Raw genomic sequence first — 25,560 nt, 5'->3', positions numbered from 1 at the left:
CTAGATCTATGTATCAGTTATTACCTCCCCTAGCTTCATATCACTTCCGTTACCATGGTTGTATTATTGCACGGTAAATTTAAACTTGTAAATTAGCAATACAATTTTACATCCAAAGTTGTTTAATTAACTTAAAATTAAATTATTAGGAATGACTCTAATTCTTGGCCAAATTATCGAGTATTATAAATAGCATTAACTGACCCAAACCAGATTATAATTGATAATTTGGCCAAGAATTAGAGTCATTCGTTAAATTATTTACTTTTGGTTGTAAAATGTTTTTGATTGGATAAAGGATTTAGTTTATATTGTATAAGTTAAAATGCCCATGTCGCAAAAATGTATTACTCAGCTTGAAGTTACTTAATTAAAAGTATGCTCAATTTGAAGCCATTTTTGGAGGAAATATTCTAACGTTTTATAAGGCGTTAAGTGCCCCAAGTTATGTTATATCGTATATAACATGGTAAAAATAAGCTTCATTCCTCAAATATCATAAAATCTTACTATTGTAAAAGGAAAGGAGAAAATGCATGGCTGGACCGGGAATCGAACCCGGGACCCCTGTATCACTAGTCAGGTGATCTACCAACTGAGCTATCCAGGCTGATATCCACGGCCCTAACCATTACATTCCTCCCTCCTTAAAGGTCTTTGGCCCTCCAAAGACCCCAACCCAGGCTCATCTCTGGCAAGTCTTTCACCTGTCAATTCCAGGGCATATGCATGGCTGGACCGGGAATCGAACCCGGGACCCCTGTATTTCTAGTCAGGTGCTCTACCAACTGAGCTATCCAGGCCGATATCCATGGCCTAACCATTACACTATCAAGTCCTGCTTGTATTTTCAGATAGGAGATTTATACAGGACTGACAACATGGGTCTGAGACTGTCTTAGATTACTGTGGTGTCCCCAGGATAACTACGGACATCACAAAACAATGTACAAGGTTAGACCCCCACAGAGACAGGGAGATATAAAATAACATCTACAAATCAAAAATAATCTACTATTAAGTTTAAGAAAAGAGGGATTTTAGTTTTCGTGGGTAGGAAATGTACTTTAAGACTGTCATGTATGATTTATATTACAGATGTCATTGTATATTTTATAATAAAGGTGTGGCTCACTCACTCAGTATAATACTTTGTCCATCTGGCATGGGACCTAATGCCCCCCTCCCTCTACGTACCCTACATCCAGATGTTGATTGGTCTGTTTTATCTATAATTGTTCTAAAGACAGATGCATCTTTGTGTGCTGTCAAACGGTCTAACCTTTTAATATTATAAAGTCACAGATGTAAAAAGACAATTCAAAAGTTTTAGAGCGTGATAGATTCCAGCAAGCAATGCATGTCTTGAAGCTTTTTTAATTTACCAAATGAATCTGTTCCTAATATACACCAAAATTTTTGTATCTTGAATACCTTGGATATATCAAAGTCATTAAAAGTCCCATTTCCTTTTTTCTTTAAGTATTTTACCATGATTGATATCTCAAAAAATTTTCTTGCTCTAAAAAATTAACAAGGTTTGCCTGAACTTGTCTTATATGAGTATATTTTTTACACAAGGAGGCCCAGCTAGTGCTGTTTTGTGGCAGCACATTTTCCTGTCACTGAATCAGTACTATGCCAGTTTGCGTTGGGAGGTTACTAGCGGTGCTGACATGTCTCACATGGGACTCCGAGGTCCCCACCCCCGGGGAATCACCCCACAGGAACTAGAGGGGCTGGTCGTCGTCCTGACACTTTGTCGTGTGGTGTCTGAATATGTGAGAACATTTGTCAATCATCAGATAAAGAAAATAATTATACTATAATACCCAAGGGTTTTGATTTGATCAACCCATAAATTATTGTAGTTTGTTATTAAGGCATGATAATAATGGGTCTGTATTATTTTTAAGTTGTATTGAATAATGACTTTATATCAATTTTAATATTCCTGAATCAAAGAATATAGGAAGTAATAAAAACTTTTAAAAGGGGAATCTAATTTCGAAATCTGCATAATCGCAGATTACTCATAATCTAACACCAAAAAAAATTGACATCTTATATTACAGAATGAGAACTGCCGCTTGGCGTTCTGTGAGAACCAGCAGTGGCAGGTAGCCATGGTGTTATTTGGTCTGGTGACCTGTAGTATATCCCCCTCGACCTTAAAGCCGAGATCTTCAGGGTACTGGCAGCATTCGCTAAGACACCAGACGTGGCAGCCAGTCTGTGGCAATTACACTGGAGGCCTCACAGGTAACCACTGAAATGCTGCTCTATAATATCTTTATTGATGTTACATGTATTTATTGCATTGACATGCACCTCTCCTCTCGTTTTCCCTATATTGTACTGTATGTACATGTATGTGGGTTTACTAGATTAATTTGTTTGATAATTTGTTTTAAAGACCCTGACCACAGTACTGAGCAGCAGTTTCTGAGTCTCAGAGTGGAATTGAGGTAAATGTTAATTTGTTTTCTCAGGTTATAAATAATCTCTGTTCTTTTTTATAATTCTCCAGCCTAAAAAGAACAGAACTACCAATCTTGCTGTACACATAGAAATTTATTTAGAGACCAATAAACTTGTAATTACATATTGGGTCTCTCATGCTTGTAAGAGTTATGTACCTTTGATGTCTGTTTTTCCCTATAGGTGGAGCTGGAGGAGTTGGAGACCCAAGCGGAGGAATTTCCCATGACGTGAGCTTTTCTGTCCTTACTGGACTCCCTCACTGACATTCCTGTTCCCCCGGGCCTATGGGCTGCTCTCAGGGCCCCAGGATTTCAACCCTACCTCGAGTTTGTCAAGAATGTTTGAGAAGTTTTAACGCCAGCAGTTACAAGAATCCATCAGAAAAGGTTGGATATAAGATTTTTTAAAATGTTTTTTCAATCTTGTTGATAAATACATACACTGTACTACCATCAAGTAAAAAAAAATTACAGCTGGAAATGAACAATACACAGACAAAAAAGGTAGAAAGAGATTGAAACAATAAATTTTTTATTAGCTCTACATGCAGTGGTCACAGACCAGAAGAGCTTATGTGATAGTATGGTGTCTGTCGTCCGTCTAGCTGTCCGTCTGTCTGTAAACAATTTTTCAAAACGTTACTCCTCCTACAGTTTTGGTCTGATGCTAATATAACTTCGCACACAAGTAGACTACACTAAGATACATAAGATAGAGCATTGGTTTTTATTTCGATGAACAGTGCTGCCATTGTTACTAAAAATAGAAATGTCTTAATTTGTTTTATCCTTTGTTACAAACCAGTAGAGCTACAGTCTTGACAGAGACTTCTGGTTTTAAAATTGTATCTGTCATTTGCATTGATATTAAATGAAAATGTGGTTATTATGTGTGATTTATTGCCAAAGGTAATTGAGTTGCAAGTGACTGTTTAAGAATCCCTTGTATACAACTGCAGGATTGATTTCTTTCAAGTAAATGTAAAGCTTTAATTACAGTGGGAGGTGGCCAGTGACTGTCTAAGGATCTTGTGTAAGCTCCTGCGGGAGAATGAGGTGGTGGGTGGAGACTTTGGGGAGGAGCTTGTTGAGGTACAGATGGGGGGCGTGGTGCCCGCTAACAAGTCCCCGGGTACATCCTGATGCTACACCTATTGAAGGACTCCCACTTCCTGTCCAAGGTGAAATTCATATATTTTCCTGCTTAAATGGATTCTTTATTGAGATTTTTTTTTTAATTGGGCTGGGAGGTGGAGACAAATGTGCTTTGTTTTTTTAAGAATTGAAGTTACATGGTAATTATTTCAGGTGTTGAAAATACTGGATGACAGTGTCCGACAACTTGAAACATACAAAGCTATACCAGGTAAATAGTGAATAAAGAAATTCAGGTGTTTTTATATGTGTTGTAAAATGTTTAAAATTGTTTGGTTGATAAAACTGGCTAATGTTAAATAGGTTGATTTGATTGGTTGGATGGACTAGGTAATGTTATGTGAGGTAATTTGATTGGTTGATACTACTGGCCAATGCTAGTGGAATAGGAGAGTTAATTTGATTGGTTGATTGTATTGACTGATGCTAAGAGAGTTAATTTGATTGGTTGATCTGTACAGGACAGGAGTCTCAGGAGTCTGCCAGTCTGCTGTGTTTACAGCTGATAGAGACGAGTCTGGAGAAGTCAGGGACGTTCCTGGACGCGTGTCGTGAGACGGGAGCCTCCACCATGGTGTCCGCCATGGATTGTCTTCTCCTCAGTATTAATCCACGCAGCAGGAAAGTCGCCCATCGCGTTAATGTCACAAAGTAGGTCAATAAAAGTAACAAAAGTAACAAGCAAAACATTTATTTTATTTGAATAATATGAAAGTTTTATTGCTTTATACATTGCTTTTAGTCATTCAAGTCTTATAAAAAATGGAAAGTTGTAGGAAACATTAATTTTATCATCCTATATTGTGTGATCATGGTCACAATTGGTGTTTTATAATCTTGTAGGTTTATACAGTTCAGCATTCCTCTTCCTGAGCACGCCCAGTCAGTAATGAAGATCCTCTATCGAGTGTGTGTGGCTCCCATCCAAGTGGCTCTCGTCAATCTGTTCACATCAAATCAGGTAACAGTATAATTTGATTAAGACATCAAGATGAACATTTTTAAAGCTCTGAATTCTCCTTGAACTGAGAATTATTTCAAGTCTGGTTGACAATGAAAAAGATGTTACATAATACACTGTGTCTAGTTCCAGAATTAGATAAATGGGTACACTTGATTGTTATTAGGGTTCTTTAAAAATCTTATGCCATGTAATTCTTGGTTTACATTATTGTATCACATAAAATTCATTATTCCAGACCTCTCATCTGGAGCTGCTCCATGGATTTGTGAAAAGTCTGGAAGTGGAGGAACCAGAACAAATGGTGGAGAAGACAAATCCACTTACCTCAGGAGGAGGGTATGTTAAAATTGTGTGGAGAGAGAGAGAGAAGGGTATGTACTCAGTAGTGTGGAGAGAGAGAGAGATAGAATCCACTTACCAGAGGGAAAGGGTATGTACTCAGTAGTGTGGAGAGAGAGAGAAAGAAAGAGAGAGAGAGAGAAAAAAAATTCACTTACCAGAGGGAGAGGGTAACTAGGGTTCCATAAGTCTGGAAGTGGAGGAACCAGAACAACTGGTGAAGACAATCCACTTACCTGAGGAAGAGGGTATGTATTCAGTTGTGTGGAGAGAGAGAGAGAGAGAATCCAATTACCTGAGGAAGAGGGTATGTACTCATTAGTGTGGAGAGAGAGAGAAAGAGAGAGAGACAAGGGTATGTACTCAGTAGTGTGGAGAGAGAGAGAGAGACAAGGGTATGTACTCAGTACATGTAGTGTGGAGAGAGAGAGAGAGAAAGAGAGAGAGATAGAATCCACTTACCAGAGGGAGAGGGTATGTACTCTGTAGCATGGAGAGAGAGAGAAACAATCCACTTACCAGAGGGAGAGTGTGTTAAAATTGTGTGGAGAGAGAGAGAGAGACAAGGGTATGTACTCAGTAGTGTGGAGAGAGAGAGCGACAAGGGTATGTACTCAGTACATGTAGTGTGGAGAGAGAGAGAGAGAAAGAGAGAGAGATAGAATCCACTTACCAGAGGGAGAGGGTATGTACTCTGTAGCATGGAGAGAGAGAGAAAGAAAGAAAGAGAGAGAGAGAAAATTCACTTACCAGAACAGAACAGAACATTTTATTTCTAATTTAGAGCCCATAACAGACAAGTATGAAATTGTTACAATAATAAGGAAAAGATAAGCCAATGAATAGCAAAACAATTATACAATTAGCAGTTGACATAAATGATTTCAACAATAATCCTGTCTAAAAGGAATACATCAAATATGCATGACTATGTGTAAAAGACTAATGGTACTATAACATGTTATCATTTATAAATTTGCCCACAAAATTAAGAGTTTCCTTATCTTCTGTATTAAGTAACCAATAAAGTTTTTGTTCATCATCTAAAGCTGAAAATAGTGGAAATTTATGATTAATTAACTGAAATATTTCTTTTCTTTGATGATCAAATTTTTTTACATGTTATTAAAAAATGAGTTTCATCATCTATGTTGTTAGAATTACATCTATTACATAATCGATCTTCTCGAGGAATATTGGTAAATCTTCCCACTTCAATTTGTAATCTGTGACAGGAAATTCTTAATTTACATAAAGATTTTCTGTGATGAAAATTTTTAACAACTGATAAATAATTCTCATAACCCCAATTTTGTTTGAGTTTCACATATGTGGATAATTTGCCATTGGTGTAACTTTTATAACTTGTATACCATTTCTTCACATAATAATCTAATAAAATTTTATGACAGAATGATTTAAATTTATATTTTCCATAACAAATAACTTCATCTTTAATATTCAGTAATTTTCTTAATTTCTGTATAAATGCAAACCATGAGTTCTTTCCATTTGCAAAAAGCTTTTTACTACATTCATAGGCATCTTTAAGTAAAGGAAATTCTATGGACAAATTCTCAAATCTATACCAACTATTAATCAACAACCTGGCAATATCATAATGCAGGGGGAACCTTCCCAATTCAGACAGTACTGCAAAATTTGTGCTTTTCTTATGAACGCCTAGAATATATTTACAGAATTTAAGGTGTATTCTTTCACAGGGTAGATTTTTAAAGCAATCTTCAATTTTGATTGTTTAAGAATTTTTTAGCATTTATATTACTTGCACCCCACACCTCTGCATTATACAAAAGAATTGGTTTAATGGTAGAGTCAAATACATGTATACTGGTTTTAATCCCAGGGTTCAAATCAATAAAATCCTTTCTTAATTTATAATATGCTTTTAATGCTTTTTTATAAAGCTCTAATCTTGCTACATGAAAGCTTCCAGATACACTCAGGTGGACTCCAAGATATTTGTAGCTGGGCACACATTCTATCATATTATTTTGAAATATTAGTTTTTGTGTAATATTACGACCAGCCTTATTAAAGATCATGACTTTTGTTTTTTGAATGTTTACCTTTAGACACCAATCAGAGCAATACTTTTCAAGTTTAGCAAGTCTTGCTTGTATACCTTTAGCTGATGAGGATAAAATAACAATGTCATCTGCATACATTAAACAATTAACAGTTTGTGTCTGAAGCGATACTTCATCAATACATGAATCTAAATATGAAGGAAAGTCATTGATAAATATTTTAAATAAGGAGGGGCTCAAATTATCCCCTTGACGGACGCCTATAGCTATTTGAAATGGATCTGAGAAGAATCTCCCAATTTTCACACATGCTTGACTATTCTTATATATATTACTAATGATATTATAAAATTTAGATCCAACATTCATGTTAAGTAATTTTAGCTTTAATCCTGTATGTATAACACTGTCAAAAGCTTTATGAAAGTCAACAAAACATGCGTAGAGTCTTCCTTCTTTTGTGCTACAGTATTTGTCAATTAGACATTTTAGAACAAACAGGTGATCAGATGTTCGTGCATTTTTGGTAAAACCCATTTGAGATTGATGAATTAAATTATGTTCTTGAAGAAATTTATCTAGTCTAAAGTTCAAAACACTGTTGAATAACTTGCCAAGAGTGCTGGTAATTGTGATACCCCTATAATTTAAAGGATTGTTTGGATCATCAAACTTAAAAATTGGACCTATGTACCCATTACTCCAAGCTTGAGGATAAATACTATATGTGAAATTGTTATTAAAAAGCTTATGTATACAGGAAAGTAAGTAAGATTGAATTGAACATTTAATTAGATATCAAATCAAGTCCTTTGGCTTTTCCATATTTTAAATTTGCTATTGCATCAACAATTTCTTTATTTGTAATCATATAATCTAATTCATTAAAGGATGGGTTATTCTCCATGTCAGCCAAAATTAAATCTATCTCTTGTATCCTAGAATTAAAAGAGTTATCACACACAGAGTGGAGATTGCGAAAATGATTAACCCATGTTTCAGGATCTATGTTTGCTGCAGAATTATCTTTATTATCATCCTTTAGGTCATTGATTAATTTCCAATATTGTTTTGGTTGTTTATTTTGAAGTGCTTCAAGTTGATTTAGAATAGAGTTTTGAAAATTTTTACGCTTAAATTTTCTTAATTTATTGTACTCTCTATAAAGTTTATAGTGATGATTCTTAACAAGTGGATCCTTAGGAAACATGCTATAAATTTTTCCATGTGCAATCAGTCTACAGCGCATTGTTTGCAAGTCTGAATCAAACCACTTTTTATTTTTTTGCTTTTTAACATTCTTTCTGTTATGACTTGTCCTATTTAATGACATGTTAGCAGCAGTTATGATTATATCATTTAATTCTTCAGCCTTTTTCTCAATTTCAGTAGATGTAGCTTCTGTAATAAAGGAATCTAAAAAAGACTTGATTTTTTCTTGTATCTTATCTGAACTTAGAGCTAATTGAAATTTAATAGGAGAATCATCATTCCATTTAAAATTTTGAGGGGCAGGGTGCAAGGATTTGGTATTAGTAACATTTGAACTCTCCTGAAACTTTGCTAGAACTTCCCATGATATTTTACAGTGACAATCAGAAAGAGTAGGAATAAAACTAGATACCCTGAAATATAAAATTTGTTTAACTAAGTTTTCACTTGCAACAAGGTAGTCTACTGTGCTTTGACCATGCGTGTTAAAACATGTGTAATCACCAAAAAAATCCCCAATGCATCTACCATTTATAATTCTCATCTGATTACTAATACAAAAATCAATCAATTCTTTTCCTCTTTCATTTAAAATGACATCACGGTTACTACGTTTACAAAAATCATTATCAACCTTGTAAGTTTTATACAGAGGAAGGTACCTTACATCATCATATACAATAAAATCATCTGATGCAGCAGTGCGTGCATTCATATCCCCACAGATCATTATTTCCCCCTTAGTCTTAAACTTGTGAACATCTTTCTCAATAATATCAATAACATCATAATTTAACTTCTGAAAGTAGGTTGAATTTGAGGGTGGAATATAACATGCACAAAGATAAATGTCCTGTCGAAGATTAAAAAACTGTTTTTCAATTTTTATCCATTGAAAATCTTTCTGGGTACCTGGTAACAACTTGATATGTTCCTTAATACAATTTCTACGAAAAATGCCAATTCCCCCATAAAATCTTACCAGAGGGAGAGGGTATGTACTCAGTAGTGTGGAGAGAGAGAGAGAGAGAATCCACTTACCTGAGGAAGAGGGTAACTAGGGTCACATAGAGAAGTGAAATTGGGGTGAGAATATACCAGAGGAAGACAGTATCTAGGGACTCAGTACAGAAGTGGAGAAACTATAGGGTCTCACAGAGAAGGTTGGGGGTGTATTGTTCAGAGAAAGATGATAAGAATGGTTTCAACAGTTAGATGTTAAGGAAGGGGGCATTGACCTGATAAATCTGAGGAAGATGTGGATTGATCTCGTATAGTTTTGTTTCCCATTTTGTTTAAACAATACTGTATACCATATAAGTAGAAATTTTAGTGAAGATTTAATTTTGGCATTGTTAGCGAGGCTGCTGAGATCGCTAAAATTACATATCGCTAAAAATTTATTGCGTATTATTTGTAATAGGTTCTTTAATCAACATTTGTAAATTGCTAGAATTACATCTCGCCAAAAAAAAAAATACCAGTTCTTTGAGAAACTTTGAGAAAATTATATAGTGTAAAGGAGGCTATTTTAGGAATGACTCTAATTCTTGGCCAAATTATTCGATTATAACCTGGTTTGGGTGAGTTTATAAAAAAGCGTAATCTGACCCAAACCAGGTTATAATCGAATAATTTGGCCAATCATTCCTTATAATTTAATTTTCAAATAATGAAACAGCTGTGGGTGTAAAATTGTGCTGCTTTTTAAGAGTTCAAATTTGCCGCGCAATAATACATCCCTAGTAACGGAAGTGATTTGAAACAAGGGGACGTAATAACTCAAGGGGACGTAATAACAGATCTAGCAGCCATGATGTTTGTTGACACGAGGTAAGAGCGAGCTACTGTTTGAAGTTAAAAGTACATTTATTAAATTTAGAATTTTCCATGTAATTCCATGGACTGGAAATGTGGGATTGCATAGATACAAATGAATCAGCTGGTTGTCAAGGGGGTGTGTCCCCATACCAAGCCAGGTTATTACGTTTTATTCTTGTGTTCCTTTTTGGAAATCAACCAATGAGAGACTAGAATATAATCAAAATTAAATTATTTTGAAATAAACTAATCCATTTCTAATATAGGGAGCGTGCCTTCTTTATCCAGGAAAAATCTTTGAAGACAGTAAAGTAATGACGAAGAAAAATTGCTTTTGATTATTCAAATGGAGAAAATACATGCAAATAAAGTTTTCAATTACTCTATCTTGGTCTAACATAATGTTTAGAATACTTGGATTTATTTAAAAATTTGTCATACAGTGCAGATTACAATTTATTCCTTTTTATGTTAAATGGTGGGTCAGTCTAACTACACGCAAGTACCCTGAAATGAGGGTGCAGTGTAGAGAGGGTCCTTAAGAACAAATTAAATTGCCAAATTTGCGTCTCGCTAAAATTTCCAAAAAATAAACGGTATTTACAGTGAATCCCCCCCTCTCCCCTCCCATCTTTTAACTTGGGTAAATTTGAAATAACATTATCTCATAAACAGAACTGTATCTATAATGTGAAAATCAAATCAAATTGTTTCCAGGAGTGATAGTGTGTAAAAGATGTAAACAAAAATATTCCTGCATATAGTTGATGCTAAAAGAATTGCACTTTTCTCTCTCAGATATTAATGTAAACATTAACCAGATATAATGTTTTAAATTTCTGAGAAGTTCAAAGAATGCCATAATAATGTCACTTTAATACTGATTAGCTTTATTGTAACAGATGATTCCAGAGAGATTGGTCATACCATTATAATGTCACTCTAACAATGATTAGCTTTAATATTGTAACAGATGATTCCCGTGAGATTGGCCATGTCAGTAACTCCACCATTAAAATGTCACTTTAACACTGATTAGCTTAATTGTAACAGATGATTCCTGTGAGATTGGCTACGTCCATAACTCCACCAGACAGTACCTACTTCAGGTCCTACTGAGATCTCTAGACCAAACTTCACCAAACTTGGCACACCTGCTGCTGGGCTTTGACATTAGGAAGTCTGTTAGCAGAACTCTGCTCCAGGATCCAGGTGAGCTGAGAAAAGAAGTTTTGTCTAAATTTTACTTCAGGATGCAAAAGATTCTTAGATCTACCAATGAAAATTTTGCAATTTCACAAATTTAATTTGAATTTCTAAAACCAGGTATCCTTGGGTCCCCTAAGACCTGTCTACATGCGGTCCTGTCCCTGTTAGAGAGGGGGGTGGGGACACACTCCGGCCCCATCTGCCTGAGGGACACTCCATGACTGTCTGAGCTGGACTATACAAACACATCTACCTCCTGGCTGCCAACAAGGAGATGTTGACACCCACTTTACGATAGTGACGTACAACCATGGACTTCCTGTACAGGCAGCTCCAGCATCTACCTTTCACTCGGCAGTTTTATAGCAAGTTCAAATATAAATAAGAAATTTTTGTATTTTGTGACAGAAATGTTTTTGATATACTGTAGATCACTAAATTTCGCGACACCTTATTTTCGCGAGAAAGTCATTGACTCTTTATTAGCGAGACAAAATTTTCACGAATTGTGGTGATTGCTCTTTATAATCTTAAGGAATACCGGTACTATTATACAAGAGACTTTGAGTTGGCGAGCACACTGTCTCGCGTAAATATGCGAAAATAAAGTTCTCGCGAATAAAAAGTGATTTACAGTAGAAACTAGTCAAAATCTGTTTATTATTTAATATGTAATTGTCTTTTTAGAACGCCCTGTTATGATTTCCCAGTCCTGGTTGCTGAAGCTGATAGCCATTGAACTGCGACTGACTGCACTGAACCGTCAAAGGTCACACACACTGAGGTTAAGGAAAGACCTGCTGGATGATGGGTCAGAAGGTCAAACAGGTAAGGCCAAGTTCAAAGGTCACACAAGCTGAGGTTAATGAATGTCTTGATCCATGTGTATTCAGGGGGTTAAAATGGTAAAGTCAAGTTTAATAACAGCCTTACAAAAAATCAAAACAGTCTGATTTGCTAAAGAAAGTAATAAATGTGATTCTCACAGTGTTACAGCCAGCATTAGGAGACTAAGCTGACCTGATGTATGACAGATTTACAGAGCAGAGTCTACAGACATCTTATCTGTCTCAGACAGCCAGGCCATTTAGAAGTAAGCAAAGAAAAACATAAAAAATTATCACACTGCTCCTCTTTTGCTCATAAAAACTTGTTCAGACTTTATTTTCCTTGTTCAGGCAGCCAAGTACGCAGGAAGTTGCTAGGACTTCTGGATGAAGTTGACTTTTTACAGCTCTATCCTCCTACAATGAAGTTGGAGATTTTTGAATTGTCGATGATTGAACAAGCCATTAAAAGTGTAGAGACTCGGACGGAACAGGACATTTTGTATTGTGATGTCAAACGACTTCACTGCTTACTGATGAACGAACTTAACAACTACCAGGGCAATATTATAGTGACTCAGAGGCCGCGAGTATTAGAGGTGAGATCAATATTATAGTGACTCAGAGGCGGCAAATTTTAGAGTTGAGATCGATTATCCCAATTATTAAGGATTTAACTTCCTTCCTTACTTAATCCTCTTTTTGTCAGGGGATGTAAAACTTAAGCTACACAGTCTCTTTTTCCCTAGCCATTGATTTCTGACTCCTCCATGATGAGGTCACTTTAATGTTTTCTTAATTTATTTGACCTGCCCCCAAAGATGTCAACATTTCAGCAAAACAATAAAATTTCATAAATATTTCAGGAAGTGGAGAATATTCTGCATCATGTGGTGCTACATTACAGAATCCGCCAGGAACTGTCCACCAAACAGCAGGCTCTGGAGGCATGGTGTCAGAATCCACCAGGAACTGTCCACCAAACAGCAGGCTTTGGAGGCGTGGTGTCAGAATCCACCAGGAACTGTCCACCAAACAGCAGGCTCTGGAGGCGTGGTGTCAGAATCCACCAGGAACTGTCCACCCAACAGCAGGCTTTGGAGGCATGGTGTCAGAATCCACCAGGAACTGTCCACCCAACAGCAGGCTTTGGAGGCGTGGTGTCAGAATTTACCAGGAACTGTCCACCCAACAGCAGGCTCTGGAGGCGTGGTGTCAGAATCCACCAGGAACTTTAAACCAAACAGCAGGCTCTGGAGGCGTGGTGTCAGAATTCACCAGGAACTGTCCACCAAACAGCAGGCTCTGGAGGCGTGGTGTCAGAATCCACCAGGAACTGTCCACCAAACAGCAGGCTCTGGAGGCGTGGTGTCAGAATCCACCAGGAACTGTCCACCAAACAGCAGGCTCTGGAGGCATGGTGTCAGGATCCACCAGGAACTGTCCACCAAACAGCAGGCTCTGGAGGCGTGGTGTCAGGATCCACCAGGAACTGTCCACCAAACAGCAGGCTCTGGAGGCGTGGTGTCAGAATCCACCAGGAACTGTCCACCAAACAGCAGGCTCTGGAGGCCTGGTGTCAGAATCCAACAGGAACTGTCCACCAAACAGCAGGCTCTGGAGGCGTGGTGTCAGAATCCATCAGGAACTGTCCACCAAACAGCAGGCTTTAGAGGCATGGTGTCAGAATCCACCAGGAACTGTCCACCAAACAGCAGGCTTTGGAGGCGTGGTGTCAGAATCCACCAGGAACTGTCCACCAAACAGCAGGCTCTGGAGGCGTGGTGACAGAATCCACCAGGAACTGCCCACCAAACAGCAGGCTCTGGAGGCGTGGTGTCAGAATCCACCAGGAACTGTCCACCAAACAACAGGCTCTGGAGGCGTGGTGTCAAAATCCACCAGGAACTGTCCACCAAACAACAGGCTCTGGAGGCGTGGTGTTAGAATCCACCAGGAACTGTCCACCAAACAGCAGGCTCTGGAGGCGTGGTGTCAGAATCCATCAGGAACTGTCCACCAAACAGTAGGCTCTGGAGGCGTGGTGTCAGAATCCACCAGGAACTGTCCACCAAACAACAGGCTCTGGAGGCGTGGTGTCAGAATCCACCAGGAACTGTCCACCAAACAGCAGGCTCTGGAGGCGTGGTGTCAGAATCCATCAGGAACTGTCCACCAAACAGTAGGCTCTGGAGGCGTGGTGTCAGAATCCATCAGGAACTGTCCACCAAACAGTAGGCTCTGGAGGCGTGGTGTCAGAATCCACCAGGAACTGTCCACCAAACAGCAGGCTCTGGAGGCGTGGTGTCAGAATCCACCAGGAACTGTCCACCAAACAGCAGGCTCTGGAGGCGTGGTGTCAGAATCCACCAGGAACTGTCCACCAAACAGCAGGCTCTGGAGGCGTGGCGTCAGGTGACTGAGGTTCTGCTGACCGCGTGTCCTGAGGACCTACTGACCGCTGAGGACAGACAGACTGTACTGTTTGAGCTGCTACAGGAACTACAGAGAAAAGTAAACAACATCTGTCTGTATACTGAAGGTTAAAGTGTTAGTCTAGCTAAATTTATCATACAAGACTTGAATTGAAGAGAAGTAAAATTTTCCTTTAATTTTTTCATAAATATTTTGTTGACAATTAGGCAGGAGGATATGCTTGATTTTAGAAAAAAAAGGGTGGGGGGAGAAATAAATATGTCTGATTTTATAAAAAGAAAAAGCTGTGGTATTTCTTTGCAAGATACTGCATTCAGTATTGATAATTAAAGAGCTATTCATAATCTTTAGGTGACAGTTGATGCCTTTACAGAGTTAACTGCCCCTGTGGCTGAGATCATTCTTACTCTGATGACAATTCTACGTCAGTGTTTCTGTCAGGATTCTGACACCGACAACGAAACCTCACACTTCCTCACCATGCTGGACTCCACAGCAGGTCAAGGTCAAACAGGGTCATTGGGTCAAGTGTCAGGGTCACGAACCCAATTTGCTTCCTCCCTTCAACTGGTGCTTAGAGGAGTGATAGATCACATTCTGCTCTCAAGTAAGAATATATCGAAATATCTGAAGTTTACATGTACATACTTTTTTGCTGAAAAGAAATTTTTCAAGTGTATATGTTCATAAAACTATAATTTCAAACAACTTTGTACGAAAATAAGAAATTTTAATCAATATCTAGTTCTGTTAAGGTGGTGGCCAGCAGAGAGTAGAGAGAAAGAGCCAATCTATATGGGGCCCTGCTGTTAATTATCTAAAAATTGTTCAGAAACCCAAGTCACTGACTCACATAGATACAGGTATGTCTAAGTAGATGTAAGAATATAGTTGGACACAGACTATCAGTTATTTTGCTATACATTCCTTTATAACATAAAAAATATTTTAAAAAATTATACCAGCTTAACTTATCTGAAACTTGGCACAGAGTAAGACCATTTCAAGTCCAAAATTTTACCAAGTTCTCGGGAACATTCATAGTCTGCAAGTCCTTTTATGGCATCGCAAATAATCCCTACCCTGCTTTTTAGCTCACCTGAGCCAAAGGCTCAAGTGAGCTTTTCTGATCAAAATTTATCCGTTGTCTGTCATTGTCGTCGTTGTTGTTTTTGTCGTAGTCATTGTTGTTGTTGAAAACTTTTCTTCACATTTTCATTTTCATCTCAAGAACCACTGGGCCAATTTCAAACAAACTTTCTACAAAGTATCCTTGGGTAAAGGAAATTCAAGTTTGTTCAAATGAAGGGCCACATCCTTTTTCAAGGGGAGATAATTATGAATTAGAGAAAAATTAATGGCATTTTTAAAAAATCTTCTTCTCAAGAACCACTGCGCCAGGAAAGATGAAACTCATGTGGAATCATCCTCAGGTAGTGTAAATTCAAATTGGTAAAATCATGACCCCCGTGGGTAGAGTGGGGCCAAAATGGCCAATCAAAGTTTTACATAGGAATATATAGGAAAAATCTTCTTGTCAAGAACCATTGAGACAGGAAAGATGAAACTCATGATGTGGAATCATCTTCAGGTAGTGTAGATTCAAGGTTGTTCAAATCATGACCCCCGGGGGTAGGGTGGGGCCAAATGGCCGATAAAAGTTTTAAATAGGAATATCTAGGGAATCCTTTTAAAATCTTCTTTTCAAGTACTTTAGTGATAGTGATATTTTTATGGAATCATCCTCATGCAAGTATTGTAGATTCTAGTTTGTTCAAATCATGACCCACTGGGGGGTCAAAATTCAAGCCCCCCCCCCCCCCTCCCCACCCTCAGTTTACTTTCAGTTCTGATCTGATATGTCCTTTTTTCTAGCCAATTGCTCAGGTGAGCAATGTGGCCCCTTGGCCTCTTGTTTCACTTTTTCTTCGAGGAATGGGTAAATATGGGCCTCTTTACAGCCTTCCTACTACGCATTTAAGTACAGCTATTTATAAGAGCCAGGCAGAAATGAAAATGAGTGATTCATGATAGTGATAGATTTTTCAAAAACTATCATATTTACATTAAGATACATCAAACTAAATACTTGATCACAGTTATAAATGGATTTCATGCATAGTTGATTAAAAAATGAATTCAATATATACTGAAACAGTCAACAATATCCATTGTAAGGTGTCTGTACGTGCAGGTGATTTTTTAAGAAGGCCCGCACTCTCCTTGAATGTGAATTATAAAATTTTGAACATCTAGTATCAAAGAGTAAAAATCAATTAAAAAACCCATGGGTTATTTTAATTACGAATAGATATTGTGATTTTAAATTATGTAAAAACATGAAATTCTAGTTATCTCCCTTGGCACTCTTTAGTAAAAGGAGTTGGAAAGAGTGTATCTAACTCTTCAGTTTAGAAGGGGAGGATTAAGAAATGTGTGATTTCATCTTCATTTTGGAAGTTTTGCCAGTTTTCATACATCCAAGGGGCATGTAAGTCTAAAATTTTTATTTGAAAAATATAATCCTAGGATAAAAAAAAATAACTGCCTGCAATTTGCTTAATTTTATCTGACAAAAAACAAAATTTCATTTCCTAAACATGCTAAGTGTTTGAGTGTTTTGAAAAAGGCTAACTTGTTTAACAATAACATCAAAAATACTTAAATTCAGTTAATTTTGGGGAAAACATTTAATTTTGTACTGAAATTTGAACAGTAGCTCGCTGCTGGGGATTAGAGTATGATGAGTATCTCTCCTTTCCGTCGATACTCCCTTAGTACTGCAATATACACAGTCGACTGGAAGAAATCCTCGACCTCATGCAGCATACATGAAGCCATAGCAAGAAGCATTGAAAGCCACAGTAGAGATTGGATGGAGCATAATTTTTTCTATGTCTTGGCGCCTCTATGGATGTCATATTTAGATCAGGTATTTAAAACATAACACAGAATAATTTCTAGACAAAGACAATATTGACTATTTTTTTCAAACTGAAAAAGGGAAAGTCAAGAAAAAATGATAGTAAACATACAGGCCATTGGCGTCGGAAGCAAATTGAAAGTGGGGGGCTAAGTGTAAAAAAAAAATTTGGTACCTCCAAAAAAACCTGACAAGCAAAAAAAAAAAAAAAAAAAAAAAAAAAGTCTATTTCCCAAGTACCCAAACACGATAATCCTATTTTGTGGGTGTGGGTGTGGGGGGGGGGGGGGGGGGGGGGGGGGATGGCGGGGAGAGTAAGATTGCGTACACCAGTACCAAAAATTTCCTTCCAAACACCACCACTTTCCCCATTTTAACCTAAACTAAGACGTATCAGTGGAAAGTGGGGGGGGGGGGGTAAACTTACGAAGATATGTTCAATGTCTATACTAAGTATATATTTGGGAAAAAAAGTGGAAGGGCTAAGACCCCCCTAGCCTAGAATTATATATAAGGATGGGGAGCCCTACAAAATTTAATTGAAAGCAAAACAACCAATAAAATACTGTTATTGTTTTATCAGTTGAAACGGGGGAGGGGGTGTTAAAGCCATAAAACCCTATCCGAATGGGGGAGGGGGGCTTCCCAAATATTCCTACAAGCAAATATATACACACATAGAAAGAGAGAGATTTATAAATATGAGAGCACATACAATATGCATGGGTTTCTGCCAATTTTTTCGTCTAATTTAGGTTTAAAACTTAAAAAATAAAATTTGATCCTACAAAACTAGAACTCTTTTTCAATTTATAACTGATAGTATGAATTCATGATGATATCACTAGTACATGGGGGAGGGGGGGAGGTAAATAAATATTTTTTATCAATAATTCAAAAGCTAAATTGTTATATAAATGTATGCATTCTCTTGTCATATGATGAATGTCATGATTTGTTATCATTTCAGATGCAATCTGAGCCTTGTTCTGAATTTCAAAATCCCCTTTGACAACACCTGCACAGCTGAGGTAATGTAAACTTAAAAATTGAGGACAACCAAAGAATCACCAAGAAAAGATTATCAATTCGTTAGTGTTACATATACTTTATATTATTTATGTATCATTAGATAATTCGGTATTTTGTGTTGACAACTTGCAGATTTTAGCTCACCTGAGCTGAAAGCTCAAGTGAGCTTTCTGATCACATTTTGTCCGGCGTCCGTCTGTCTGTAAACTTTTCACATTTTCGACTTATTCTCAAGAACCGCTGGGCCAATTTCAACCAAACTTGCCACAAAGTATCCTTGGGTAAATGGGATTCAAGTTTGTTCAAATGAAGGGCCACGCCCTCATTCAAGGGGAGATAATATCTTCTCAAGAAGCAATGGTCCAGGAAATATGAAACTTATGTGGAACCATTGTCAGGTAGTGTAGATTCAAATTTTTCAAATCATGAACCCCATGTGTAGGATGGGGCCACAACGGATGATCAGAGTTTAACATAGGAATATATAAAAAAAATATTTTAAAATCTTCTTCTCGGATACAGCAAGCCTTGATTGGTAATATTTATATGAAAGCATTTTCAGGTGGTGTAGATTCAAGTTTGATCAAATCATGACCCTGGGGATAGGGTGGGACCACAAAGGCCAATCAAAGTTTAACTAAGAATATAGAGAAAAAATCCTTTAAAAAATATTCTTCCAAAGAACAGAAAAGCCAGTAAGTTATATATACCCGGTACTTATGGAAGCATTTTCTTGTTGTGTAGATTTGTTCAAATCATGACCCCCCCCCCCCCCTCCCCCAGGTATAGGGTGAGGCTACAATAAAAGTGTTCAAACTTGTAGGGAAAAACTCACAGTTAGTCAAAAATAAGTACCCTGTAAGCATCCTTAGTGTAGATTCAGTTTTGTTCAATCATACCCCTTTCTCTCTCTCTCCCTTACAGGGAGAGGTCAGGACCACATATACTTTTAAGCTTTTCAATACAAAGCTGATATTTGATTTTTATCCAAGCCAGGTGAGTGATGTGGCCCTGGGTCTCTTGTTAAGTCATTTATCTACACATATATGTACAGTACAACTCGGTTATAACAAACTAGGACCTGTAAAAGTACTTTGCTATATAATTCATTATATCCATATTTGTAATTTGTAATATTCATATAGTTGGAGATCCAAGAAGACTTCTTTTAATTCACAATGCCCGTGTTTGTACTAAACAAGTTTTACTGCAGTTACATGTATGTGGAAGCCAAATAGGAGTAAAAGATGTATTATTGTATGTCATCTTCATAATTTTGTTCAATCCATACAAATGTTTCTTTGAATATTGGAAACTAAAATCAGTAGAAAGTTAGAAATTAAAATCTATAAAATGCAGCATATCTAAACAGAATTTTTGTTATTGAAAAAAAAAACCTTTTCAGATGAGCAAGGCTGTAATAGTTATACCAATATTCAGAATCAAATAACAGCTAACTATTTGAGGCAAGGATAGGGTGAGGGTTAAAGAAGGGGTTACATCACTTGAAAATTTAGAGAAGAATTGTAGAGCTGAGGTTTTTCTCAAGAACCACAGGGCCAATTTTTACCAAACTTGGCAGGGCTAAGACCCCTTACAAGGGGTGATAATCAAGAAAAGAGAAAAAATAGGGAGCCACTGGGTCAGAAAAGCTGAAACTCGTGTTAAAGCATCAAGGGATTAAGTGTAGATTCTAAATTGTTAAATCATGTCCCCCTCCTCCTAAGAATAGACCTAAACCACAATAGGTATTACAAGTAGGAAAATCTGGTGTAGAACAGAATGACCAGTTACTCTGGTGAGTGTTATGGACCATGGCCTTCTTGTATTCATGATCATGATCATAGAGAAAACGAACCTTAGCTACTCTCCTCCTTCAACAGCAACAAGAAAAAATTGCTTTACGGAATGCCTATTTTCATTAACAAAGTTCAAATTTTGAATTATATTTTTTTCCAGATTGATGAATGAACCACATGCATTATGTCAGAGGAATCTAGCTGGAGCACCTATTTAGCAGTCAGGACACATAGATGTACCTGTACAGTTGATACAGATAATCTCAACGGCACATTTCTAAATGATGGCCAAAAAATCTAATAAAGACACTGTCAGTTTAAAACTTTTTGAAAGAAATCCAGACCAGAAACAAAGGATATTGATTTTTAAGCTCCTCCAAATGTAAAAGGGGTTTTATTGAAACCAAGACCAGGATACATCCAAGGATATTTAATATTACACCCCTTCAACATAAAATTTTGAATTTTAGTTTGCCTATCTAGTCAAGAACATGGATTTTTTGACATTTGATACACTTTATAATGTTATATTGACATTTTTTTCAAGATTTCTTTACTGTAAACTATGTATTTCAGCAAAAAGTACATTTACAGATGATTTTTCAAAAATTGCTTTAAAAATACAATTGAAATATTTAGATCATGTCTCATAAATGGTTAATCACAGTTACCACAGAAACCAAATATTTGTTTTAAAGAAGTTAGGAACAAAAAGAAAATGTTGTGTCTTTCATTATTTTAGCTAATGGCCACTCATACAGTTTTCTTCATACAAACTCATCACATTGACTACATTGTATAGGCAAATGCAATATTTTTGGAGATGTTGTCATGGTAACCAGATACAAATCACAAAAGCATATTGAAAAAAAATATTTTCATGGGTTTACAATAAACTGTGAAATAATACATGTATGTTAGTCAATAATTTTTTGTATTTTTTGGAGATTTTGTAAAGTCAATTTATTTAAAAAAGCATTTCCAGAATAATTTGTTACCATGGTTACAAAATTTTATGAGAAATCCACTGGTTTTATCTTATATTTGCAAGGTTTAGGAGAACATATTTTATCTTATATTATCATTTTTTTTTGTGTTTGTGGTATTTTTTTTCCACAACATACACTGAAAATGATATATTTTGGTATTTTCTTGAAAAATGAATTTTTATGATATTCTGTTGCCATGGTTACAGAATATTTTTGAAAAACCCATGGGTTTTGTTTTGTTTTATTAGAATAAGGATTAAGGTCTTTCTATCCCACGCTTTCAGTTTTCTCTAACATGTGGGATTTTTTCTAACTATGCTCTTAAAAATGGTTATTATTGTGAAAAATGAATTTTTGTGACATTTTGTTGCCATGGTAACAGAATATTATTTAAAAACCCATGGGTTTTATTTAATTTTATTAAAATTAAGAAAGTGCTCTTTCTATTCCACATTATCAGATTTCTTTAACATTTGGGATTTTTTCTTACAATGCTCCTAAAAATTGTTATTATTGTGAAAAATGAATTTTTGTAACATTTCGTTGCCATGGAAACAGAATATTTTTAAAAAACCCATGGGTTTTATTTAATTTTATTAAAATTAAGAATGTGCTCTTTCTATCCCATGTTATCAGATTTCTTTAACATGCGGGCCTTTTTCTTAATATTCTTCTAAAATATGATGGATTTGAAGAAATATTGTGAAAAGTGAATTTTATGAAATGACCTATGTTAAATTGAAATTCAGCACCTTTAATAAATCCTATATTATTTTATCCTTATGGTAATCATTTATCATTTTGTATGTACTTCTCAGGAAAAAAAGATTTTTTTATGGTACTATCATCAAAAAAGCTCTGTTCCTGTGTTCAATAATAGCTAAATTCATATTTTTTTCAATTTTTTGCTTGGTTGCCATGTGCATTTATATGGTGCATTGTTTCCATGGCAACAAATCCTGGCCAAAAAAATTATGTTGTCCAATGATGTTCCCTTGGTCCATGAAGCAACATATTAAAATTTTGTAAAAATCTGAAGTGGTCATGAATCACCCCCTGCCTGGTTCTTACAAATAGCTGTACTTAAAAGCAAAATTTCCCATTATTACCATTTTAATTTATAATTTTTTTCAGACCCTCTCCTTCCATTTATGCCCAAAAATAACCGCTTTCTACTCCATAAACACCCCAAAGAATTGTTAAGAAAAAAACCTCTATTTTTAAACTGGAACTACTTTGAGTGGTCAATGAAATAGGGGTAAAATTAGTAGTCTGTAACCATTTGAAAGTAAGATGTCAAAGCCTGAATGTCAACTAAACTCCACAGATTTTGCTCTTTACCTTGTTGCATGCATGGATCGACATTAAATTGTGTGTAATGATCTTCAAGTGTTTTATGAAATACAAACCTAAATTAGTTTGACAAAGGTTTGCAACAATGTTTCCTTTTCTGACAGAGGCAGGAGGTGATGGGGTTGGGAAGAGGATTTTGGCCGACGCCCACTCTGAGTATGAGCAGCTGAGACGAAACCACCAATGTACGTAATTGCAATGTACGTAACCACCATGGTGTTGTACGGTGACAACTTTATGGACGTGGTGTGTTGTGATGTGATGGACATGATGTAAGTAGGAAGGGTAAAGAAGGAAACTTGATATCCTTGTGTACATGTATTTTTATTTCCACTGGTTTCATATTGAACAGGTTCCAGCAGTGCAAGACCTATATTATAATTATTGTCTGTTGTAGATGCTGGCTCTATCAGTAAGCCACCATTCTCTCTATGGACAAGTTCCAGCAATAGATGACCTTTCTGTCCTCTAAAGGTTACCTCCAACACCTGGTGGACAGCCTTCTCCATGACGACCAGCCGCTACAGACCCTTGTGTCCCCCCCCCCCCCCCAACTCAGAGTGCTGTACATCTACCTGTCTAAACTAATGCAAGTCTTCCATTATTGCCTTTGTGTGTATTTTAATTCAAATAAACGAATATACTTTTTAAAAAAATGGAGAGAAGACACTGAGACCACGAAAAACGAACTTTTCAAAAAAAATTCAAAATGTGTGAATATGGTGCTTCTTTGTCCTTTTAAAATCGCTTGTACATGTAAATCTGCAATAGCTCAATAGGTTGGGCTACTTGTTCACTAGTACTGCACTGAAATCGAGAAGTTTTTGGTTCAAACCTGGTGGCATGGAGCGTAATTTTTTTTTCATGCAAACAACCATTTATTTTGTCAGTTTCGTTTCGTGTACTAATGTATTAAAATTTTTAATTAGATTAATTTTGGTTCAGTTTGGTTCTCGAGCGAAATCAATTCTAATCTTCTATTAAATATAATGTACACGTATCATGCATCTATATGCATTAAATATTTTAGGTGTTTATTTCTTGCGAAACATTACTATGTTATAGTACCCCCGAGCAAAACGGACAAAAATGTTACAATCTCACATTTTCAAACTTATTTTAAAAAAACCTATGGACGTGTTTGTAAACTCTGACAAGCTATGTTCAGCCAACCAAATCATGGACATTTAAACCAGAAATGATTCCTGCAGATTACACGCCAAATGCGCCCATCTTCTTTGTTAAGATCGTGGAACATTAACTGGCAAAATTGGAAATATACAGCTTACGTCATTTCTATCTGTTACAATCAAGGCAATCAGAAGTTGGACGGTTATTCGCTATTCGCCATTCGAATGGCGAACCGCATACCATCTAAGTCAAAATCACTTATATCTCAATTTAAATTAACCCTTTGAGTGCGGGAACCCAATATATTGGGTCTGACGTCACAAACGCTTGCGTGCGGGAACCCAATATGTTGGGTCTGAGTCTGAAATTAGCGCTTCGTCACATAAAACGTCGTATAAAACGTATAAATGAGCTGTGAATTATCCAGAATCTATCAAAATGTTTTAAACAACTACAACACATTGAAAAATAGGTAATTAAGATGTGAAAATATGCGAATTATTTGTGAAATTGTGATTTAAAGTGAAGGTGTTTGGCGTTTGTTACGGTGAAAGTCAGTCCGCTATTTTTGGAAACAGGGAAAAAACGCGCATGTAATAAATATCTACTAACTTGCTCTAATATAAAGGAAAATAAAGAAATAAATTCAAAAAATAGTTAAATATCAATAATTCTAATAAATTTGTGTTAGTAGACTTAAAATTACTTAGAAAATTTCGATATTTTAGCAGAAAAAAAAACAGGTTAACTTGACTTGACCTTAACCTTGCGAAGATCTTCCTGTTAAAACGAAAGTAGGGCGCACATGCTACTGAACTTCAGTCTGAAGCATATCGAGAGCTTATATGGTCGGCAAAGTTTTATATTTTATATTTTATTTTTTATTTTTATAATAAAGTTTTTATCATTAAATGTTTGTGGTGTAAATAGAAGACTTCAGTATATGGAATTTAATGATCTTATTTCTTCTTATGATATAATTGGTTTAACTGAAACTAAAACAGACGACACTGATAATTTGCAAATACCTGGATTTTCTACTTTTTTAAAAAACAGATGTAAATTATCAAGAGTAAAATCAGGTGGCATTGCTTTATTAATCAGAGACTCCATTGTCAAGTATATAAAAATAATCAACACAGATTGTAAATATGTATTATGGTTCAAATGTAATAGATCGCTTTTTCATCTCGAGGAGGACATTTATTTTGGTATTGTATATATCCCTCCAGAAAATAGCAAGTATTCATCCCCAGATTGTTTTACTGAAATAGAACAAGAGCTCATGTCTATATCCGAAGATTGTAAATATGTTTGTTTGCTGGGGGATTTTAATTCCAGAGTGGGTAAATTGAATGACTTTATTATAACAGATGAATTTTTAACAAATGTTAAACAATGTAATTCTGGCGTTGATAATAACGATATTGCAACGTTTTTTATACGCCCGTCTTAAGACGGGACGTATTATGTTATAGGCTTCGTGTCCGTCCGTCTGTCCGTCTGTCTGTTAGCTTTTTCGTTTCCGGCTCATAACTTTAATACTACTAGGCCTACGATTATCAAACTTAGTCATCTGATGCATCTTGGGTAGAAAGTGTGTCGCGTGCAAAAAGTAGGTCGCTCTGACCTTTAATTAAGAAGTTATAGCCAAATATGGAAAAATCCTTTCCGGTCCATAACTAGAAAACCATAAGACCTACAATCATCTAACTTGGCCAGTTTATGCGTCTTAGGTAGAAGGTGTGTCGCGACCTATTTCAATGTCACTGTGACCTTTAATTCAAGTGAATTTTAAAAAAAAAAAAGTATCTTTTTACTATTCATTTACACATC

At 36.2% G+C, this 25,560-nt stretch overlaps 1 long non-coding RNA gene, 1 other non-coding gene and 1 pseudogene across 2 annotated transcripts; 2 read left to right on the top strand and 1 right to left on the bottom strand.

The window, feature by feature from the left end:
• LOC134253733 (nuclear pore complex protein Nup205-like) overlaps window positions 1-25,101 on the top strand; it is a 30,305-nt pseudogene extending 5,204 nt beyond the window's left edge.
• On the bottom strand, window positions 731-804 carry Trnas-aga (transfer RNA serine (anticodon AGA)). Its single transcript has one exon. It is a non-coding gene; the product is annotated as a tRNA-Ser (tRNA).
• On the top strand, window positions 16,515-21,305 carry LOC134253731 (uncharacterized). The gene is made up of 4 exons (XR_009989168.1): window positions 16,515-16,988; window positions 17,214-17,429; window positions 18,391-18,451; window positions 20,412-21,305. It is a non-coding gene; the product is annotated as an uncharacterized LOC134253731 (long non-coding RNA).
• Window positions 25,102-25,560: the final 459 nt, after the last annotated feature.

This window comes from Saccostrea cucullata, unplaced genomic scaffold (assembly GCF_032062105.1).
Source record: "Saccostrea cucullata isolate Sc308-1 unplaced genomic scaffold, CSIRO_AGI_Scuc_v1 ctg1459, whole genome shotgun sequence".
In the NCBI taxonomy this organism is placed as follows: domain Eukaryota; kingdom Metazoa; phylum Mollusca; class Bivalvia; order Ostreida; family Ostreidae; genus Saccostrea; species Saccostrea cuccullata.
This window is presented reverse-complemented; position numbering and strand designations above follow the sequence as displayed.